The 23,977-nt window shown below is 44.6% G+C and overlaps 1 protein-coding gene across 1 annotated transcript in view; it reads left to right on the forward strand.

Moving 5' to 3' along the window:
* HTR2C (5-hydroxytryptamine receptor 2C) overlaps window positions 1–23,977 on the forward strand; it is a 3,718,710-nt gene that overhangs the window by 2,824,505 nt on the left and 870,228 nt on the right. Inside the window, exon 10 of the mRNA XM_085606666.1 lies at window positions 21,044–21,098. The gene's annotated coding sequence lies outside the window, so the exon portion shown is untranslated. The remainder of the gene's footprint in view (window positions 1–21,043; window positions 21,099–23,977) is intronic.

Here is a 23,977-nt window from a genome sequence, read left to right on the forward strand (position 1 = left end):
AGTGACCAAGAGCATTTGGAAAATCCCCAAACTGATGCACCATGACATTGAGTAATGGTCGAGATACTTAAAAGCTATTAAGTGATGTTCATTAGAAACAAACTCACTAGTCACCCTAGCAATACATGAATCATGTACATTTGATATGATAAAATAGTGGGTGATGTCAACAATCTAAGTAAACCGCATTATAAAGACCCATTGGATAGGAGTTTACAAATGTGGCTTAATTTAGTTAAAAAAAAAACATTAATTAAAGTAAAGATAGACCGCAAAAGTTATTCCGAAAGAGAATCAGCATACATTTTTTTTAGAGTGTCACATAAAGAAGAGGTGGTATTTAAAGCAGCAGATTAGTTGGTAAAATATGGTAGACAAGTATATGGCAAAGGGGGTCATAGAGGTTCAGGCAATAGTATTCACAAATGAAGAGAAATAACCACAAACCAATTATTTTTTTGTCAAATCTTGTTGGTTAAATATTTTAATGGAGATTAAATGATTTTCCTGGTATAGACACAGCTTTTCTGCAATAATGGGGATATTTCTTTATTCCAAAGCAGTTTCGTGTATATGAACAATAAGCTATTATGTATGTTTATATATGCCGTGCTTTTTCCAAACCTGATAGCAATGGCAACTGGAATGGGAAGAATTAATTCATTATAATATGGGAGTTGTATGAACATTGATGGTGTTTTTGGTAAGATTGTGACAAAATTTGAAGATGGTCATCAAGCTTAAGCTGTTGTCATGGTTTTCCCATCCAGATATGCTTAAAGCCAACTCCTTGGCTGAGCTCAACCCTTTGTGTATCACTTTGAGGCTTCCACTGACATGGACTCCAATATCAAGCTAGTATCACAGTAGGAGACACCTGGAGACACCTATCAGTGTCCAGGCTCTTTAGGAGTGGCCCTGATGGAGGAACAAGTTGGGCTGTCTTTGACGGCGGGAGCCAGGATTAGTGCGGGTGATTTTAGCAAAGTAGCTAGCCATGTCTGGTGGCTTAGTAGACTAAAGCATCCACTGTAGGGGGTCTGTGTTTGACCTCATGGTCACAAGTTCAAATCCCGGGGGGGCTCACTCAGCCTTTCATTCTCCTGAGGGCGATGAAATGAGTACCATTGAGTTGGGTAACAATAAACATCTGTTATTCAGTGCCAAAAGACCCACGGGTGAACGTGCACTTTACAAATACATGTTATGTGTTACCCAGCTGCTCCTGCATGGGATTGCTCATGATCATCCTCAGAAAGCCTCCTTTGTTACATGATCACCAGGAACCACAATAGTTTCCTAGTAGTCCGCATATAGCATAGATGACCAATACTTAGTTTTGCTAATATTTACTATCACTTTTCACTCCATTCTCCTACCAATCTGCACTAATAAGCCACCAATGACTATATCAGCACTATGTGAGCACATACTGAACAGATGGGATTAAAGGCCCATACAAATTGGTTTAGTAGCATTAACACATGGGGGCCAATTCACAGAACTAATCTGAGATAAAATCCTAAACTTACTACTTTTGGTATTCACAGAAGGCATTTAGTAGTAGTAAAGTTAGGAGTCCTAACTTTACTACTACTAAATGCCTTTTGTGAATACTGAAAGTCGTTAAGTTAGGATTTTGTCTCAGTTTAGTAGTAGTACAGTTAGGAGTCCTAACTTTATTACTACTAAATGCTTTCCATGAATACCAAAAGTAGTAAGTTTAGGATTTTATCTCAGATTAGTTCTGTGAATCGGCCCCCTAGCTTTAATGAGCAGTCCCTCTCTGATCTATATACAGTGCAATTGCCTATCTCTGCCAATTCAGTCCCTGCTACTCATGTAAAACCAGGACACTAGAACAACACAATGAAACATTACTAGTTGCAACTTTGTATGAGCTTCGCTGAAGCATCATTTATCATCCAGATGATATCCCACAGATCCATTTGATTCACCTGACAACTGTCCTAAGTGCAGGAACACATATCATAAACGATCTTCAAATGAATATCTGGATACCTCTGATCCTCAGAGAGCTCGATTGCCTCCTAGTGTGCATCCACATCACATTCTGGACCTATTGCGCTGTCTACAAAGTACTAAGCAATTGCCACAGCTAATGGCGAACATCAAAACTACTTCTAGAGCTCACATTCATATGCATCACTTGCATCACCAAATTTAAGGTAGGAAATGCATAAAAGGTTAAGTTTAAACACTAGTTTTCCTGTGGCTTTGCTTGTAAGATCTGGAATGCCATTCTAAAGCTGATCCAGCAGGCTCCATCACCTGTGTACATTTGAAAGTGGTTGAACCCCATATTTTAAAGCAACTTTAAATTATCCAGATGTCAGACCACTCCATAAAAAGTCACAATCCATCTTTTCCCACACACCCTTCTCCCAAATCTCGGCCACTTGGGGATGTATAAGACTCACATCAACAGTCTTGCACTTTCAACTGCGAAACATCTTCCATGATACAATATCCTCACACTCCCATCTCCACTGACCCTTCTTCCGCACTACCCCATTGTAAACACAGAACCGATCTCACTCTTGATTGCGTGTATAATTGTTAAAGAATCAAATGGTAAAACACAAGGTGAAGAAAATTAGTTTATTGAAACTGCCTCTCCTGGAAAATGAGTGCGCTCAACAGATTTTATGCCAATCTCAAAATACATAGGATAACCAAAATTAATACTTCCTCTATAATCAATTTTTGAAAATGTTATCTTGAATGTTCCTGAGTAGTTTCTAGGATTTGATCCAATAACTAAGGTTATATTTTAGAATATTGTATTCAGAAATATCTGACATAAATATTGAGTCCTAAATATAGTCTACAAAAACATCATCTGTGTTTAGATGTAATTTTATTAACTCCAATGGACAATCTTTTTGTAGGCGAAATTTAATATAATTTCAGCCTTTTAAAAGCTAACTCAAAAAGTGTATCACACAAGTTCAAATGCGTTTTTTTATTGGTTTAATAATCATTTAGGTACCTCACCGAAGCCAGAGGCTTCAAGAAAAGCATCTATCCGGTGTACCAATGAGATTAACCCCTTCGGTGCTCATGACGGAACGGTTCCGTCATGAGCCACGGTTGAGCTGTGCTCATGACGGAACCGTTCCGTCATGACCACGCCCGCGCAAGATTCCGTCAGCACAGCGGCGGAATCTGCGCAGCATGGAAGGGGTTAAGTAGGCTTTATTATGTTAACAACAGAGCAGCTACAAAACATGTATCACAATACATGTTTTGCTTTTCACAATACATTTTATGCTTCGATTTACAGGGTAGGAGAGAAACATCCAATTACACGTCCCATGAAAAACTATAAGCACACATGGAAGCACATCAATCAAACACATTTGCTCTATCCTCAGTGTGTTACATCTCCAGAGATTTGTAAAAACTTGGTGCATCCTACCTGCACAACCATAGCAAATATACAATGATATTCGAGGCATAAGTAAAAACGCTATCAAAAATAAGAAGCAATCAACATATAGAAAGGTATCTTGGGGTTAACAAGTAACAAAGCGCCTGGCCCAGATGGTATGCCCCCGGACTTATTTAAATTCAAAGTATCTCTCTGGGTGCCAGTTCTTACCGCTGTGCTTAACACAGCTGCAGAGCATGGCTGCCCTAGGTCTTGGGGGACATCTACGATAGTACCAGTATTTAAGAAAGGTGACCGTAATAGTACTACCTGTTACAGGCCGATCTCGCTCATCGATTCCGTGGTCAAGGTAGTGGGTGGAGTAATCCTGAACAGGTAAACTGCCTGGGCCAATGAGCGCGGGATCATTTCCAGAATCCAATATGGGTTTCGGCCTGGCCACTCAACAATAGCGCAATGCCTCAACCTGTACATGGTCCTAGGGAAATTTACCAAGGCCCGGCAGGGCACTATCCACATGGCATTCATGGACCTTTCCTCCGCGTTTGACTGTGTCAACCAGGGTAAGCTCTGGGAGGCCATGGGAGCCATGGGGGTGGAGCCTAACCTGGTTAACCTTCTGAGGGACCTGCATCAGGATACCAAGGCCAACGTGAGGTACTCACAGGATCTAAGGGCATCAAGGGATTTTAGTGTTCATAGGGGTGTTAGGCAGGGCTGTATTTTGGCCCCCTTTCTTTTTAATTTATATATTAATAATCTGGAGGAGTTTTTATTAAATACTGGTACCGATTACCCCTATGTCGGCCGCAAGGGTTTGCCTATATTATTATATGCGGACGACGCCGTACTCTTGGCTAGGACCGCAAGAGGTCTTCAAACCCTATTAAATGCCTTTTATAGTTTCATGGATGCTCGTGACTTATCGATTAACAACACCAAATCTTTCATAATGCAGGTGGGGCAGCGCCCTAAGAAACCGTATTTATTTAGGGTTAACGAGGAGAAGGTCCCCACAATGAGAACATTCTCTTATCTGGGAGTGTTATTCGATGATCAGTTGAAATGGGGGCCATTACTCCAAAGGAAAAGGGGGGAGATAACTCGGGTTAACGCTGCAATATTTAATTTCGCCAGGAAAATGGGTAAACGCCCTATTGCTGCACTATTAAAGATCTATCAGGCAAAGAGTGTGGCAATAGGGAGTTACGGTAGTTATTTACAAATGTTAAACCCCGAAAGTACATTATTTTTGACTTGTTTTTTGTTAAATCTGCCTTAAAAGTCAGAAACACCAGGGCGAGTTAACTGTCTAGAATTGCTGCTATCATGATATATGTTTTGTGTCTGTTGTTATTAATACATATTTAATACCTGGGTATTTTATCTCTGTACATCAAGTTTTTTATTTGTTAATGTGCTTTTATGGTTTTTTCTGTTTGAAAAACCGAATAAAGATTTTCTATCTATCTATCTATATAATGCAATCACCTCAAACTGAAACATAATAGACAAGTTTCAGCATCCTTTTTCACATATTAATGTTTTAATTCAAATGCATGGAGAAACATTGAGTCATCAATGTGCTCATATGTGTAAATCTGTTAAAAACCCTAATTAACTGCAAATGCGTAAAGGCAGTTGATAAATACAAAATGACTGGGCCCAAAATGACTTTACTAAAACAGCCACTTCGTAATTAGAAAGTGAGTACGGGTTGTATTCTAGTTATCATATGTATCTAATGACCTTTGATAGATTGTTGCAGATTGTTAACACCAAATATGTTGTTAATTGATTTGTTTAGGTTAAATATGCATTTTCCTTTAATGTTTCTGCCTCAATTTAATAGCATGTGCACAAATGTATTTTCTCTGTTTCAGAATTATCATATTTTAATGAAAAATATACTTCCTTCGTGACATTTTAGTATGCCTTTGGTGATATTAAACTTGTGTTGAATCAGGATAATGTGGAGAAATAGTAATTTAATATGAGATCAGAACTGAAATAAAGACAAACGAATTTAAAGGCAAGATTTAAAAAAACAACCAAAATTATACATAAAACACCCTATGATGGACCTGAAGCAGCCTGTCTCCATGCATATATCTTTGAAGCTTTAATCAAAAAATAATAATATATTACAACCCCAATGTTAGTCAGTCTCATGGGAGTGGATCAGCAGCTGAAAAGCATTTTTATGAAATCTAACCTGGGCCAAACAATGGATATCCATATGGAATACATTTAGGCAAGTAGCTATTCTGGACATGCCAACAATTCCAGTCTTATTCATCAGCTACATAGGGTGAGAGAGGAAAGGAGCAGTTTTGGTCAAGCAAAAGTTTTTAATTCAAAGTTTTCACTTAAATAAAGCCAGAAGAGTGTATAGAACTATACAAATAGTTTTTTCAATTATTTATTTGGTTGTTTTGTGAAGCATTAGTTTTTGATGGAAAGCACTTTGTGCAAAGCTATTGAAGCAAAGATGCAGTTGAGATTAAAAACCCATCCCCTTTTCTAAAGAACCTGAGTACATGGCTGAGGCTCTTGGCAGTTGCATTTATCAGCAGCAATTCTGTGTTTCCCAGAGCCCTGTTCCTAATTTTAAGGGATGAGGGGGATAGTCCTAGTGATCTCAGAATAGGATGTGAAAGTCTCCTTGAATACTGGGTTCCCATTTTTTTCGGTTTTAGGAGGTATCATTAAACTGTGATGTTGTCTTCACACAACACAATGATCAATAGTTCTATTATGTCTTTGATTTATGCTTGCGTAAAAATAGAATTGATTGCACAAATGTGCCGTTTTCACAAGCACTTAAAGAATACGCATCAGGAAACCGACGCTCAGAGGAACTGATAGTCATAATTCCACATTCATGCACCTATGGAAATCATTCTAGTGATCATAGAATAATCCTTTATTCACTGAAGATTGAGCTGTTATTGCAGCCAGAAATACTTACATCTATTAGTTTCAATAAAGTTTGCCACATCAAAATGCACACATCCCACAAATATGCCCAACTATATGGCCTGTTTTTATAACATTTATTGAGATTTTGCTTTCAGTGAAATATTTGGTTTGGGCCACATAATAAGCCTTCTTCAGAATATTTGATCCATGCAGTGTTGAAACAGATCAGTTGTCACCACTATACATCCATCCTTGCAATAACAATGAGATAGGACCTAAAGGTTTCGAAGGGTCCACTCCAACATATAAAAAATAGAGGTTCAACAGTGTACACAAGATGTGTAGATCGCCACATCTCAATGAGCATGCCAATTGTGGGAAACAATCCTCATGTATTGGGGAACAGAACAAAACTCATCTTTTCATCCCCACGTTAACATTTTGCTTGTTATTATATTGTTCAGTTTGCAAATATCAAGAGAGAATGCAGGTCTACCTCAGCAATCATGGATGCTGTTGAATGCAGGTCTTGGATCACAGATCTGAATGTAGTCTTCCCACTGTAATCCAAATAAAGCAACAACATGCCCTCCATAATATTAAATGTTGATATATCTAATAATCAAAATGTCCTGATTGACATACCAGATTACAGGAAACAATATTAGATTAACGATGCAATCAAATAATATTTGGAATTGTACATGATACAATCCACCCAAAAATCTTGACCTATTTCTGAACTGCATGCACTTCTTTGGAACCCTGACATATTGTGTTTTGTGAAGAGATGTTACCAGTTATATGAACCTAGTCACTGTTTTTTTAATGATTACTAAGAGCTCTTCTGATTAACTAAAGATTAATGGTGCTTGTCAGAAAATTACCAGTAAAGTCCAAGATTAAAGACCCTGATCATAATAAATGAAAATTATCAGTAAAGTCCAAGATTAAAGACCTTGATCATAATAAATGTGGCAAAATTAGAAGAATAACTTTCAGAATATAAACTAAAATGTTATTCATTATGTATGCCCTCAGGAAAAGAGTGGGAGTGGAGGGGGTGACTAGAAGGGGGAATCTCTTCATGAGCTTTCTAGCTGGGTAAATTTAAGCCTCAACCCTTAAAATGAGATCTTCACTCCCCCCCATCAACCTAAATTAACCCCTTCGCTGCTAGGCCTTCCCCCCCCCCCCCCCCGGGCTAAGCCTTTTTTGGGCTATTTGGGGTAGTGCGCGCTTAGGCCCCTGTAACTTTTTGACCACATGAGGTATCCACGCCAAATTTGCGTCCTTTTCTTCCAACATCATGGGGATTCTAAAGGTACCCGGGGCGTTTGTGGATTCTCCTGGATCAGTCCCAGAAATTAGCCAAAAAACAGCAAAAACATTTTTTGGGAGGGAAAAATGGGAAAAACGGGCTGCAAATGAAAGCGTCTGGGTTTTCCTCCACAAATGGTATCAAACAAGGGTTTGTGGGGCTGAAATCACCATTTTCACAGCTTTTAGGGAATGACAGACTTTTGTCAGAAAACCAACATTTTTTACACAGTTTTGGCATTTTTCTGGGACATAGCCTATTTTTGCTCTTTTTGTGCTTTCAACCTCCTTCCAGTTAATGGTAGAAATGGGTCTGAAATCAATAATGGATCCTGGAAAGCTATACATTTTTGAAAAGTAGACACAATTCTGAATTCAGCTAGGGGTCATTTGTGTAGATCCGTCAAGGTTTCTTTATAGAAACTATCAGTTAAATATAGGAAAAAATGAAAATTAGTTGAAAAAAACAGCCTTTTGTGTCAACGTTTTTACCTGTAACTTCTTCTAATTATGACAGCTCTTTGAAAGCAATATACCGTTACATCAGCTGGACCTTCCTGGTTGTGGGGATATAGGACTTGTAGGTTCACCAAGAACCCGACGAACCCAGAGTCAAAAACTGAGCCGCAATTTGCAATGGTTTTTTATTATGTTCCGGGTATATAGCAATTATTGTGGGAAAATGTATACATGGAAAAATCGGTATGAAAGACACCTATGTATTTCTAAAATGGGAACAAATTATAGAGTTTAGAAACAGTACATATTTGCACATTTTCGAAGTTGGGAATACTCATACTAGCATGAGAATTATAGGTCATTTTTCAAAATGACTTATGTTTTACACAGAGTCTTTCAGTTGGAAGGCAGAATGCATAAAAAATCAATAGGTAATAACAGTTGCTTTACAAATCTGAATTACTTCAAGTCTCCCAATAAAAATGGTATCTCACTTGTGTGGGTAGGCATAGTGCCCACGACAGGAAATGGCTCAAAACCCAAAGTGAACACACCACATTTTCACAATGAAAATGTACCCTTTTTTTGCGAAGTGTCTAGCTGTAGTTTTTTAACACTAGCTCTGCCGGCACCTAGTGAAATGTTGCAAACCTATACATTTTTGAAAACTAGACACCCAGGGGAATCCAGGATGGGGTAACTTGACTGCCTCCCACTAGGTTCTGTTACCCAAAATCCCTTGCAAACCTAAAACATCGTCAAAAAACTCACATTTTCCCCACATTTCTGTGGTGGAAAGTTCTGGAATCTGCGTGGATCCACAAATTTCCACCCACAACGCGTTACCCAAAGTCTTACGAGAACAATGGTACCTCACTTGTGCGGGTTGGCCTAGTGCCCGCGACAGGAAACGGCGCAAAACGTGACGTGGTCACACCTCAATTTCGCAGTGAAAAATGACCCTTTTTTGGCAAAGTGCCTAGCTATAGTTTTTGAACCCTAGCTCTGCGGGCACTTTGGGAAACCTAGCAAACCTATCCATTTTTGAAAACTAGACACCCAGGGGAATTCAGGATGGGGTGACTTGACTGCCTCCCACCAGGGTCTGTTACCCAGAATCCCATGCAAACCTAAAAAGTGTCAAAAAAAACACATTTTCCCCACATTTCTGTGGTGGGAAGTTCTGGAATCTGCGTGGATCCACAAATTTCTACTTACCCCCCGTTCCCCAAAGTCTTGTGAGAAAAATGGTACCTCACTTGTGTGGGTCGGCCTAGTGCCCGCGACAGGAAACGGTGCAAAACGCAACGTGGTCACACCTCAATATCGCAGTGAAAATGACCCTTTTTTGGCAAAGTGCCTAGCTCTAGTTTTTGAACCCTAGCTCTGCGGGCACCTTGGGAAACCTAGCAAAACTATAGATTTTTGAAAACTAGACACCCCGGGAAATTCAGGATGGGGTGACTTGACTGCCTCCCACAGGGGTTGTTACCCAGAATCCCTTGCAAACCTAAAAAATTGTCCAAAAAAACATATTTTCTCCACATATCTCTGGTGGAAAGTTCCGAAATCTGCGTGGATCCACAAATTTCCACCCACCCCGCGTTCCCCAAAGTCTTACGACAAAAACGGTACCTCACTTGTGCGGGCCGGCCTAGTGCTCGTGACAGAAAACGGCGCAAAGCGCAACGTGGTCACACCTCAATATCGCAGTGAAAAATGACCCTTTATTGGCAAAATGCCTAGCTCTAGTTTTTGAACCCTAGCTCTGCGGGCACCTTGGGAAACCTAGCAAATCAATACATTTTTGAAAAGTAGACACCCAGGGGAATCCAGGATGGGGTGACTTGACTGCCTCCCACCAGGATCTGTTACCCAGAATCCCATGCAAACCTAAAGAATTGTAAAAAAAAAAAAAAACACATTTTCCCCACATTTCTGTGGTGGAAAGTTCCGGAATCTGCATGGATCCACAAATTTCCACCCACCCCGCGTTCCCCAAAGTCTTATGAGAAAAATGGTACCTCACTTGTATGGGTTGGCCTAGTGCCCGCGACAGGAAACGGCGAAAACGCAACGTGGTCACACCTCAGTTGCGCAGTGAAAAATTACCCTTTTTTGGCAAAGTGCCTAGCTGTAGTTTTTGAACCCTAGGTCTGCGGGCATCTTGGGAAACCTAGCAAACCTATACATTTCTGAAAACTAGACACCCTTGGGCTTCCTGGGAGGTGTGGCTTGCATGGATCCCCCAACGTTTCCTTACCCAGAATCCCCTGCAAACCTCAATTTTAGCTGAAAAAAATCTAATTTTTCACACATTTTTATGTGGGAAAGTTGTGACATCACCGGGCTCACACAAATTTCCCACCATTCAGCATTCCCCCAGGTCTCCCGGTAAAAATGGTGCTTCACTTGTGTGGGAGGCCCAAGTACCCGCGACAGGCAAGGGCCCAAAACATTTTTTGATAGTCAATGTTGATGTCGCCTCACTACGTTTTGGGCCCTTGCCTGTCGCGGGTACTTGGGCCTCCCACACAAGTGAGGCACCATTTTTACTGGGAGACCTGGGGTAACGCTGGGTGGTGGGAAATTTGTGTGAGCCCGGTGATGCCACAACTTTTCCACACAAAAATGTGTGAAAAAAGTGTTTTTTTCCGCTAAAATTGAGGTTTGCAGGGGAGTCTGGGTAAGGAAACGTTGGGGGATCCACGCAAGCCATACCTCCCTGGAAGCCCCCGGGTGTCTAGTTTTCAGAAATGTGTGGGTTTGGTAGGTTTCCCTATATGGCCGCCGAGCACGGGGCCAAAAACCCAGGTGACCCCCCTTGCAAAACCAGGTGGTTTTGAGATAGGCAATTTTGATGCCGCATCACTACGTTTTGGGCCCTTGCCTGTCGCGGGTACTTGGGCCTCCCACACAAGTGAGGAACCATTTTTACCGGGAGACCTGGGGAAATGCTGGGTGGTGGGAAATTTGAGTGAGCCCGGTGATGCCACAACTTTCCCACACAAAAATTTATGAAAAATGTGATTTTTTCAACTAAAAATGAGGTTTGCAGAGGATTCTGGGTAATGAAACGGTGGGGGATCCACACAAGCCATACCTCCCTGGAAGCCCCCGGTGTCTACCTTTCAAAAATGTGTTGGTTTGGTATGTTTCCCTAGATGGCCGCCATGCACGGGGCCATAAACACAGTTGACCCGCTTGCAAAACCAGATCGTTTTGACATAATTAGTTGTTTGTTTCTACAGCATGAGAATTTCGGCACAATATTACAAGGAAAATGTGACAGACATTTTGAGGTTTGCAGGACATTGTGGATAAAATAACTTTTTGGAATTTACAAGAGAGACATCCCCATGAACTCCCATGGGTTTACGACAATATCTACAGTTGGTGGGTTATTCTTACATGGAACGTACACCTTGGCAGAGAAACTAAAAAGACAAAGATTCCTGCACAGCCATCTATTCCTCAAACACACACAGATACTGGTTGGATTTGGCATGAGGGCATGGTTCAGTATATTAAATTTTATTAACAAGAGATTTCACAAAAATGAAATACACTGTCAATAATTAAATGAACAAAAAACTGAACCAATGACTCGCAGCTCGTGAGCTGTAAAGCCTCGGCAAGGCACCAACCGCTTTACAGGCCATTCACACACCTTTCATACGTGATACACACAAGACCATTCACACCACCAGGCACAAAAACAACACATTACAACATTCACAAAAAGGGACAAGGTACACTCTGCTTCAGAAAGACAAATATTACTGCACAGCCATCTAATCCTCAAGCACACACACATACTGGTTGGATCTGGCACGAGGGTAAGTGATGGTTCAGTATATACAATTGTATAAGCAAGTGATTTCACAAAAATGAAATGCACTGTTAATAATTGAAAGGGCAAGAAACTGAACCATTGACTCACAGCTCGTGAGCTGTAAAGCCACGACAAGGCACCAACCTCTTTACAGGCCATTCATACACCTTTCATACGTGTGACACATACAAAACCATTCACTCCGCCAGCCATGGGCCCATCACAATACAACACTCACACCAGCAGACAGCACCACTCAAGGGCCCATCACTTTCACACTCCCACATTCCTGACACAGCAACCACACAAACTGATGGATTGCGTGGAGTGGCACTCAGCTAGCAGTGTGTGTAGTGACCAGCAGCAAGTCACTACACACACGCCGCCAGCCGAGCGCCAGTCCACACACACCGCTAGCCAAGCGCCAGTCCACACACACCGCCAGCCAATCGCCAATCCACGCACACCGCCAGCCAATCGCCAATCCACGCATACCGCCAGCCAAGCGCCAGTCCATGCACACCACCAGCCAAGCGCCAGTCCACACACACCACCAGTCAAGTGCCAGTCCAGGCACACCACCAGCCAAGCACCAGTCCACACACCCCCCCAGCCAAGCACCAGTCCACACACACCGCTAGCCAAGCGCCAGTCCACACACACCGCCAGCCAAGCACCAGTCCACGCACACCGCCAGCCAAGCGCCAGTCCACGCACACCACCAGCCAAGCGCCAGCCTAAACATACCACCATCACATTTAGGATTGTTTTTAGACAAAAATAAAAACACAAACAAATTGAAAATAGGTACAAATCTACTAACACAAAATCTGAAATTAAATACATTGCACTAATGCCAACCTTGAAACAGAATCAAATTGTTTAAAGAATACTGACCAGGCAGTTCACTTTACCACTCATGGATGCTCCCAAAAATTATTTTGCGTGTGGTACGCTCTAAAACAAGCAGGGACACACAGCCCAGGGTTGGAAGGACACTCGGGCCAGTACATACAAGTCTCCTTCCGTGTACCTCTTCGCCAACAGACTTTACATCTCCTAGTGGGAAAGTCTTTTGAGGTTGTGGGAGGAAGGTATTCAGGAAAGTGGCGATCTTTCAATCTAGCTACATCCTCCACCACTCCAACTCTAGGAACACTTGCCAGTTCCACTAGAACAAGGCTGTTTATTACAGACTCCTGAAATGTAGCAAAAGTCATCTTTGACTCAGGACAAGAATCCTGGAACACAACAAAAGCATTAAAGGTTGCCAAGTGGAAAAGATGGATAGCCAACTTCTTATACCAAATGTAAGCCTTACGAAGAGCAGCGTAAGGTTCCAACCTCTGATCTACTCTGTCAACACCACCCATGTGCCTATTATAGTCTAAAATGCACACAGGTTTGCGCACTTCAGCAACCTGAGCCCAAACAGTCACAGGTGCAGTGCTTTCATCATGGATGGTAGTCAGCATGCAGACATCTCTCCTGTCTGAAAACTTCACAGCTAGAAGCTCCTCACAACGCAACACACTGCACTGTCCCTGCATAAGCTTTTGACAAACAAGTTCTTTTGGGAAACCTTTACGGTTAGAGCGGATTGTGCCACAAGCAACAGTGCCCACTTTCGCCAATTCCCTGAACAACCGCACACCAGTGTAGACGTTATCTACATATAAATGGTGGCCTTTGTTAAATAATCCTCCACACAATTTTCTCAGTCACTCCAAAAGTGGACGGGCAACCAGGGGGGTTAATGCTGGATTCCTTACCGGTGTACACCCTGAAATTAGAGACATATCCAGTCCCACTGTCACACAGCATATACAGCTTAATTCCATAGCGTGCCCTCTTACTAGGAATGTATTGCCTCAGAACCAAGCGGCCCTTGAACAACACCAAAGACTCATCTACTGCTATTTCTTTTCCTGGAGCATAGATCTTAGAAAATCGATCAACAAAGTAATCAAGGACAGGCCGAATTTTAAAAAGACGGTCACAATCAGAGTGATCTCGTGGCAACGCTAAACCATTATCGACAAAATGCAGCATCCGAAGCAGAAGCAACTACCTATCACGACTCATCACTGCCGGAAATATAGCCGTTGCCATCAAGGGACTAGTAGACCAATATGAAGACATTGATGGCTTCCTTAGCAAACCCATCAAAAAAGTTAATCCCAAGAACTTCTTCATCTCTTCAAGATTTGTGGGAGTCCACCGGGTAGCTCTAGAATGGGACTTAAGGCTGGCACTGTTGTCCCTCAAAAACTGTTCAGCATACAAATTAATCTGCTCAACAATCTCTGCCAAAAACACATCGTCCATAAACAACTGAAAAAAATTAATCGGCAAAAAGTTTGCAGTATTCACTCTATACCCTGGAACACGAGTAAAGTCTGGCAATGCCGGCTGCACCATGCCAGGGGCAACCCAGACGTCATCACTTTCAACGGGAAGCCTTACAGCCCCAGCCTGCAGCCCAGATGCCTCTTGCCGCACTACACCAACGGGAAGCCTAGCACCCCCAGATGCCTCTTGCCGCACTACATGAACGTGAAGCCTTGCATCCGCAGGCTGCAGCCCCGATGCCTCTTGCCGCACAAACGGCACATCAATGTCCTCCTCTAACACAGGCACTTCATCTGCACTGAGAGAAGCTTCATCATCTGATGATTCCATGTGGAGAGAAAACTCACTGCCTGTATCATCCCCTCCCACCTCTGCCTCAGAATCAGTCAGTCTCTGAACCAAGGTCAGAGGAAGACTCAAAAAGCATACCATCAACCTGCTGAGCAGTAATCCTGCGGCTAGCCATTATCCTTACTAAGAAAGGAGACTGCACAAACAAGTCAACAACAACCAACACTGTGCAAAGTAAGTAGTAAACAAAGTGAGGCTTTAGCACAAAGATCTATATACTCAAAAACAATATAACTCATACCAAAGATAGCTACACTCACTAGCAACTACTCTGCAGAGACACAGCAAAAAGCAATGATATCCCACTAGAAAGAAAAAAGAAAACCAATTACTCATAAGACAACAAAGTACACATCAAGCACTAATGCAAAACGATTTTGACACTCAAAATACAGAAGCCAAACATACTGCTATTACTACACCATTTGCAAAAAACACATTTATGTAGGGAAATTAAACTAATTTAGAGTAAATAGTACAAAATAAATTTGCTTACCAAGCACATGCAACTACACAAGCTGCAAAACCAGCAGGAACAAAACCGCAACCTGGAACAGTCTAAACTGCAAAAGCCTTGAACTAGAATAAAATAGACAAATAAAAAAAATACTATCACACTTCACAAACAATATGACAATTAAAATTATAACACACAATGTCGCTACCCAAATGGTCATTCGGCTAGATGGGCCTTCAAATAGGGCTGAGAAAAATGGGAATTAGGTGAGGTTTTCCACGAAGCCACTCTATCTCCCAGGTGGGGCAGAAAACGGACAGATATTTGTCGCCCCTTGGAAAAAAAAAAATCACCGGTGCCTAGTAGGATTTTCTGCCTTACCCTCCCACCTAGGGCAGAAAGACCTAAACAATGGGGCATATCTGTCGGGGGCAGAAAATACACAAACATATTTTAACCCCCTTGGAAGCGACCCTTGGTCAAAGGGTCACTTCCATCCAAATTTAAATGCCCCCAAATGGAAACCCTGGTGGCTAGTGGCGTTTTCTGCCCCCCTGGGGGCAAAACGGCTGAAAACCATTCCTAATAAAATGCCCCTTCTAGGAAGCAACCCTTGCCCAAGGGGTGGCTGCCATAAAAAACATTTGCCCCCAAAGTAGTCCCTGGTGCCTGGTGGTGTTTTCTGCACCCCCTGGGGGCAAAACGGCTGAAAAAAAGGGCCAATTTACCCCAGGGGAAGCAGACAAACTTTCTTAAAATTTGTCCCCTCTAGGAAGCGACCCTTGCCAAGGGGTCGCTTCCAAAAAAGAGATATGCCCCCAAAGTAGTCCCTGGTGCCTAGTGGCATTTTCTATCCCCCCCCCCTTCCTGGGGGGGGGCAAAATGGCTTAAAAAAACAGGCCGATTTGCCCCCGGGGGGGCAGAAAAACATTCCAATAATTTTTCCCCTCTTGGAAGCGCCCCTTGCCCAAGGGGTCGCTTCCATTTAAAAAATATCCCACTAAGTGATGTCCCTGGTGCCTAGTGGCATTTTCTACCCTCACCCCCGGGGGCAAAACGGCTGATTTGCCCCCCGGGGAGGCAGAAAAACAATGGATTTATAATGGGCCTTTAGGAAGCGACCCTAGCCCAAGGTGTTGCTTCCATTTAAAAGAAATGCCACTACATAATGTCCCTGGTGCCTAGTGGCATTTTCTACCGGGGCAGAACGGCCCAAAAAACGGGCCGATTTGCCCCCGGGGGGGGGGCAGAAAATCAATGGATTATATGGGGGCCTGAAGGAAGCGACCCTTGCCCAAGGGGTCGCTTCCCTAACTTAAAAAAATTGCCCTGTTGCTAGTGGGGCGATTTCCGCTGCACGATTGCCTTGATGCATTTTACAAATCCCCCCAGGAACAAGGAAACCTACCTGGTTCCTCCGACGCTCAGGAAGTAAATGGCTTCCTGAGCGTCTGGGACTTCCTGATGACATCAGTGTGCGCTGTGCGCGCTGCCGTCATGGGATTTCCCTGGGGTGGTCGGGGGTGGCAGCGGAAACTCTTCTGCTGCCATCCCTCTTTGTGGGAACAAAATTGGACACCCATGGGGGGAGCACCAGCGCTTCCCCCGTGGGTGGGTCCCATGAAGAGCTGGACTTGTCATGAGCACACGTCTACTGTGTGCCATGACGAGTCCAGCTCGTCATGAGCAGGAAAGGGGTTAAAATCCTTCTGTCAACTCTTGTTGTTCATAGAATTAGTATGAATAAAATAATTAGTATCAAATTAAACAATGCTTTAAAGCTACGAATGTAGCTTACACTGTAAAGTACATTTTGCTGAAACTATTACAGCAAAAGGACATGTCTGGCAAGATTAAAACCATTTTTACTCTGGAATTGCCTCCGATAGTCGAAAATGGATGATGGTGATAAACGTTCCATCTTCATACAGTCACCTCCACCAAACTTTACATGTGAAATTGAATTGATATTGCAGGTATGCCACCCATGCCCTACGATACATCTATGAAGTATTAAATCAAACAGTATATCACTTTTCCGCTAAAATGTCTGGCACACACCTGCTGTGGCATCATCAATCAATCATATCAATTGTAAAGTGCACTAATTACCCGTGAGGGTCTCAAGGCGCTGGGGGTGGGGAATGCTGCTACTGCTCGAAAAGCCAGGTCTTGAGGAGTCTTCTGAAGGTCAGCAGGTATTGGGTCTGCCGTAGGTGGGTGGGGAGGGTGTTCCAGGTCTTGGCGGCAAGGTGGGAGAAAGATCTGCCACCGGAGGTCACTCTTCGGATGCGGGGGACTATGGCGAGGGCGAGGCTGGCAGAGCGGAGCTGGTGGGTGGGGGTGTAGAAGCTGAGTCGTCTGTTGAGGTACGCTGGTCCGGAGTTGTGGAGTGCCTTGTGTGCCTTGTGTGCGTGGGTGAGGAGCTTGATGGTTATCCTCTTGTTGACGGGGAGCCTGTGCAGGTCTCTCAGGTGGGGTGTGATGTGGCTGCGGCGAGGGATGTCAAGGATCAGGCGTGCCAAGGCGTTCTGGATGCGTTGTAGCCATCTCAGGAGTTTGGCTGAGGCTCCTGCGTAGAGGGTGTTTCCGTAGTCCAACCTGCTGCTGACGAGAGCCTGGGTGACCGTTCTTCTCGTTTTGGTGGGGATCCACTTGTAGATCCTGCGAAGCATGTGGAGGGTGTTGAAGCGGGAGGAAGAGATGGCGTTGACCTGCTTAGTCATGGAGAGGGTGGAGTCGAGGATGACCCCTAGGTTGCGTGCGTGGTCGGTGGGTGTTGGAGCTGTTCCTAGTGCGGTCGGCCACCAGGAGTTGTCCCAGGCAGAAGGGGTGGATCCGTGGATGAGGACCTCCGTCTTGTCTGAGTTCAGCTTCAGTCGACTGTTCCTCATCCATTCGGCGACGGCCTTCATTCCTTCGTGGAGGTTGGTTTTGGCGGTGTGGGAGTCTTTGGTGAGGGAGAGGATCAGCTGGGTGTCATCGGCATAGGAGATGATGTTGAGGTCGTGCAGTCAGGCGACGTGGGTGAGAGGTGCCATGTAGATGGTAAACAGCGTTGGGCTGAGGGATGAGCCCTGGGGTATGCCGCAGATGAAGTCAGTGGCTTCGGAGCGGAAGGCGGATGCTCTGTGTTCTGCCAGAGAGGAAGGAGGTGGTCCAGTCCATGACCTTCTCTTGGATTCCAGCGTCGTAGAGGCGTGATCGTAGTGTGCGGTGGCAGACTGTGTCGAAGGCGGCTGACAGGTCCAGGAGGATGAGGGCCGCTGTTTCTCCATTGTCTAGCAGGGTCCTAATGTCATTGGTGGCGGCGATGAGGGCAGTTTTGGTGCTGTGGTTGCTGCGGAACCCGGACTGGGAAGGGTCCCTGATGTTGTACTCCTCAAGGTAATGGGTCAGTTGTTTGTTGACTGTCTTCTCGATTACCTTCCCTAGGAACGGGAGCAGGTAGATGGGCCGGAAGTTCTTGAGGTCCTTGGGGACCGACTTGAGTTTCTTGAGTAAGGCGTTGATTCCGGTGTGCTTCCAGCTCTCCGGGAAGGTTGCTGTCTTGAAGGAGATGTTGATGACTTTCCGGAGCTGGGGTGCGATGGCTGTGCTGGCATTGTTGAAGATGTGGTGTGGGCATGGGTCTGACGGCGATCCGGAGTGGATGGTGTTCATGATCTTGATGGTGTCGTCGTCGTTGATGTTGGTCCAGGAGAGCAGGCGGTTGGTGCGGATGGTGGTCGTGGGGGCGGAAGTCTCAGTGGTTGTCGGGATGGTCGTGGCGTTGAAGCTGTCGTGGATGTCTGCGATCTTGCGGTGGAAGAAGGTGGCCAGCGAGTCGCACAGGTCTTGCGAAGGTGGGATGTAGTTGGTGTTGGAGCTGGGGTTAGAGAGTTCCTTCACAATGTTGAAGGGCTCTTTGCTGTTGTGTGCATTGTTTTCTAGGCGGTCTTTGAAGGAGGCCCTTTTGGCGGATCTGATGAGGTGATGGTGTCTGTGGGTGGCGTTCTTGTGGGTTGCGTAGCTGTCCGGTGTTCGTTCACGGAGCCGTTCTTCTCCAGTTTTTGGCAGGTTTGCTTGGAGGCCTGGAGGTCTTCAGTGAACCAGCTGGCTTTCTTGCTGGTGTGACTGTTGGAGGGATTCTAGAGTGGGGAGAGGGTGTTGGCGCAGTCGTCGATCCACTGTCTGAGGTTGCGTGCGGCGGTGTCGGGGTTGGTGGGGTCGGCGGGTGGGCTCTGGGCGAGGGTGGTGGTTAGCTGGTCTTCGGTGACTTTGCTCCAGCAGCGGCGAGGCATCTGTTGGGTGTGGTGGTGCATGGTGGGTTTCTTAAAGGTGAAGGGGATGCAGCGATGGCCAGTCCAGTGGAGTTCGGTGGTATGATTGAAGGAGACGTGGGGGCTTCCAGAGAAGATGGGGTCAAGCGTGTGGCCGGCGGCGTGGGTGGGTGTTGTGACGAGTTGTCTGAGTCTGAGGTTGGCTAGGTTGTCGATCAGGGTGGTGGAGTTGGTGTCGTTATTGTTCTCGAGGTGGAAGTTCAGGTCCCCGAGGAGGATGTAATCCATGGAGGCGAGGGCATGTGTGCTGAGGAAGTTGGCGATGGAGTTGCTGAACTGTGGTCAGGGTCCGGGGGGGTCTGTAAATGAGGGTTCCTCTGAGGGTGGTGTTGGGGTCGGTGTGGATCTGTAAGTGCAGGTGTTTTCGGCAGTGCTGAGGGTGTCGTCGGTGTTGGTCGAGACTTTGAGAGTGTTCCTGTGGATGATGGCGATTCCTCCTCCTCCTCCATTGGTGCGGTCCCTGCGGGTGATCTTGTAGCCTTCCCAGACGGCTATGGCGATGTGAGGTGCTGAGGCGGGGTTCAGCCAGGTCTCCGTCAGGAAGGTGATGTCTGGGGAGGTTTAGTCGAGTAGGTCCCAGAGTTCAGCGGTGTGTTTGCGGGCGGAGCGGGTGTTGAAGAGGATGCATCTGAGATAGTTGGGTTCTTTCCTGGTCGGCGGCTTGCCAGGCGGATGCTGGTGAAGCAGCAGTTCCGGCAGGTGAAAGGTCCGTGGGTGCGCATCGGGGCAGCCAGGAAGCAGGTGTGTGATCGTCCGCTGTTTAGTGCGTGGAGGTTGCGGGCATCGTGGCGTCCGCGGAGGCCAGGGGATCTGTCGCTGGGCTTGGTCCAGGTGCAGACAGGCGCAGACGGGAGCAGACAGGCCTGCCTTAGGTGCGCCAGCGGCGCGCCAGTGGCATACCCGCTGCGCGCGGCCGCTGAGCAGCCTCCATATGAGGGGAGGTGGGAGGGAGGAGTAGCTGGGAGGCGGGAGCGGGGTGGCAAATGGGAGAGCAGGGGGCCGGGCCGCAGGGACACAGCAGCAGGAAAAAGCGGGTGAGAGACGGCGGGGGAGCAAAGGGCGAACCGGGCACAGAAGAAAAACAAGGTTAGGCACACAAGAAAAGACTTGCAAAACAAATACAATACAGGTATCAAGGCAAGGAAAAGCAATGCAGCAGCGTGGGGAACAACCTGCCTGCGAGCAGGGTCAGAGGTCGCTCCTTTCAACGCTGCGTGGCCTCCATATGAGGGGAGGTGGGAGGGAGGAGTAGCTGGGAGGCGGGAGCAGGGTGGTGAATGGGAGAGCAGGGGGGCGGGGCCGCAGGGATACAGCGGCAGGAAAAAATGGGTGAGGGACGGCGGGGGGAGCAAAGGGCGAACCGGGCACAGAAGAAAAACAAGGTTAGGCACACAGGAAAAGACTGTCAAAACAAATACAATACAGGCAGCAAGGCAAGGCAAAGCAATGCAGCAGTGTGGGGAGCATCATGTGATCCTTGCAGTTAAATTACAGAATAACATTTTCGCCTATGATTTAATTAACCTGATTTGTTTTAATCGCTTCACAGTATCAAATTTCACAAGGGAGTGCAGATGGTTTTCTAATAATGAATTTCTTTTTGTTTGCAGCTATTCCTTGAAGGTGTCCTTTATGGTTGAAACGCAACACACTTTCAACACAAAGGTAAAATCATGTTAAACTATGATTTTCTGTACATGTGTGATATGTCTGATATTTAAATAAACATGTTTGATTAATTATTACTTAAGTTTAGCTAAGGCATTCTACAAAGATTCCGATCAGAAGTGGAATGGGGTATAACACCCCTGGTAATCACCATTGCCACATAGCGAGGTATTTACCAGGTGTATTACAACACTGTGGGCTTTGCGCCTAGAAATTAGTCCTAACATGCATAATCAGTATTTAAAGCACCACATTCTGCACATCTTACTTTTTTTTCACTGTCCCTTGATATATTTGAGCAGGTTGTACCTCATTGTTGCTCATACTCCTGCTTGTAATCCTTACCTCTGGGTTTTTCCTACTTTCCTCAGCAACCCAGTCAAAAAACTTCACATCTTTTTCAACATATGAATTTATGTAAGGTGGATCCTTCAATCCTCTAAAAAAAATAATGTGTGACTGGTCTGTGATTATCAAACCCATTTCTGTAGCAAATTGAGAGGTGTACAGCACCTTCTGCCTTTTTTCAATATAAACCTTTTCTGTTAATAAAACTTATTGTTGCTCTCACCTCTCAATTTACATTCAGAGATATATCCCCCCCTAGATTCTTACCTTCTGATGTTGGGCCCGTTTTTATTGGCATTAGGACTCTGAAGGATTTTTCCTGCTAACCAGTGGTAAGGTGCTTGTGTTCTCTCCCTAAAAATAAACAACATTGGCTATACCCAATTGGCAGTTTTAATTTACTAGTAAGTCACCTGTAAATGGGACTACATATACCCAGGGCATGTAAATTAAATGCAACTAGTTGGCCTGCAGAGCTCATTGTGCCAACCACTAAAGTATCCTTTTAAAACTTCTCAGGCCTGCTGCCTGCCATTGTAGCCTTCAGTGCAGTTTTGAACTGCCATTTCAACGTGAGAAAACACATTTTTCATTTTACTTTCGTTTTTAATACATACAAGTCACCCCTAAGGTAGGCTCTAAAGGCTCATAGGGATGGTGCACTGTATTTAAAATGTAGGACCTATGTACTTAAGTTTAACATATCTTGGTAGTGAAAAGCAATTACATTCATGTTTCACCACTGTAAGACCCGTCTCTCCCATTGGGTAACATTTTGTTAACCTATTTAATCTAATAGGGGCTAACTTTGGATGGGGAGCAGCTAGAATATCATGTTTGGACACAAATGAATTTGCAATCTAAGATCCTCTTTAATGGCATAGTCCGATTTTAAGTCACAATTCAAAAAATGCCACCTTCTGACCACACAAGTGCACAACATATTCACTATCAGGCTAACCCTTTTGTGTAATAGTGACTAATTTTTTGAAATATCATGGAAATAACTGCCTTAGTTACCTGAATAACACACTGTTTGGTCACTGCCCACACCAGGGTTGTGTTGTTTTTTCTAAAAAAAAGAAACATTATCGTTTTTTAAAATAATTTGCAACCCACTTGGACGTTTTCCTTTTCTTCCTTGTTTCGCCCTGTTTTATTTTAGTTAGCTTTTATGTATTGCAAAGTTTGGAACCTGAGCTTGTTTATCTAGTATTATAATTGTAAGAATTTGTTGTCTACGTTATGTCTAGTGTCGTCCAATTTATGTGACATGTTATGCATGTGATGTAACCAGTGTGGTCTATGAAAATTGATTTAGGCTACTGCGTAAACAGATAACATTTTTTGACATAATTCAATTTCAAATTCCTTTAGAAACTAAACAATTTTTAAAAAAAAACTTCAGTCACAATGAGTGTCACGTGTGATTTGATTACGTAATTTGGTGATCAAGTATCAGTACTGGCATGTGTGTTGTTGCTGACATTTCTGGCCTAACCATTTGGTGCCTGCTGCCAGTGCCCTCGGTCACATGACTGTGATTAGCTTAGCTATTGGGCTTTGGGTATTCCTCCCAGACAGCAGGACAAAAGTGGGATTAGGTGTTGGCAGGATGGGCCATCCTGTCAGAATGATTGGGGGTGAAGCTGCTCCCTGACTCATTTATATTTCAGGGGACTTGCCTCAAGCACACACAAAGGAACCTGACACTAGCATTTTGTCACCCTAGACTTCTTAGAACCTTGGCAGGGAAGGGAAGAACTTTTCAGACCAAGATGTGGGGGTAGCCAGGATGTCACCCTCTCTCAAAGTCTGGCACCAGGTATAAATATTGGACCCTCAGAGCAACTCCTCTGTACACTCCTGGACCTGCGGGCATTACAGAACAAGGACTTCATTGTTCCCCAGCAGTCTTCCTGTGGCTTGAGGCCTGCCTTGCTCCCAATCACCACAAGACTTTGACATCTGTGTCAGCTACCACTGTGAAGCTCCAATAAACCCGACTCTTTGTACTACAGTAACACCAGTCTGCGTTGACTGCCAACTCAAAGCTCCAGCAATGACCGTCCGCAACGCCTGACATGCTCTTTGCACTACAGCGCCGACTATCTGTGACACATCCTCTGCCCCTCGTGACCTCTTCCATCGTGAATGGAACTATTGCCGTTGGAACTTGAGATGGTAATTTAGTCATGGGACTCACCTGGTTCCAGTATCCGGTCTACGCTACATCACAGTTCACCTGAACTTGTGACTTCCCCCCAGTCTAGCACAACCAGATGACCACATGTGATGCTTTATGCTTTTAATTAATATATCAACAACCTTGCATTCTGAACTCCAGTCCTGACTAACGTGCTGCGTAGTGTGTGTCATCTAAGTCCTCCTAAATCTTGGTCCAGGGCATTATTGCCGCAATGTTTTAAAAGCGAGACAGAAGTAACCCCCATTGCTACCGGACAATATCTTTAAATAACTTGATGGCCAAAGTTTTGGGTAGAGTATTGTTGGATCACCTTGAAATT

The sequence above is a fragment of the Triturus cristatus genome, chromosome 5_2 (genome assembly GCF_964204655.1).
Source record: "Triturus cristatus chromosome 5_2, aTriCri1.1, whole genome shotgun sequence".
NCBI classification, from domain to species: Eukaryota; Metazoa; Chordata; class Amphibia; order Caudata; family Salamandridae; genus Triturus; species Triturus cristatus.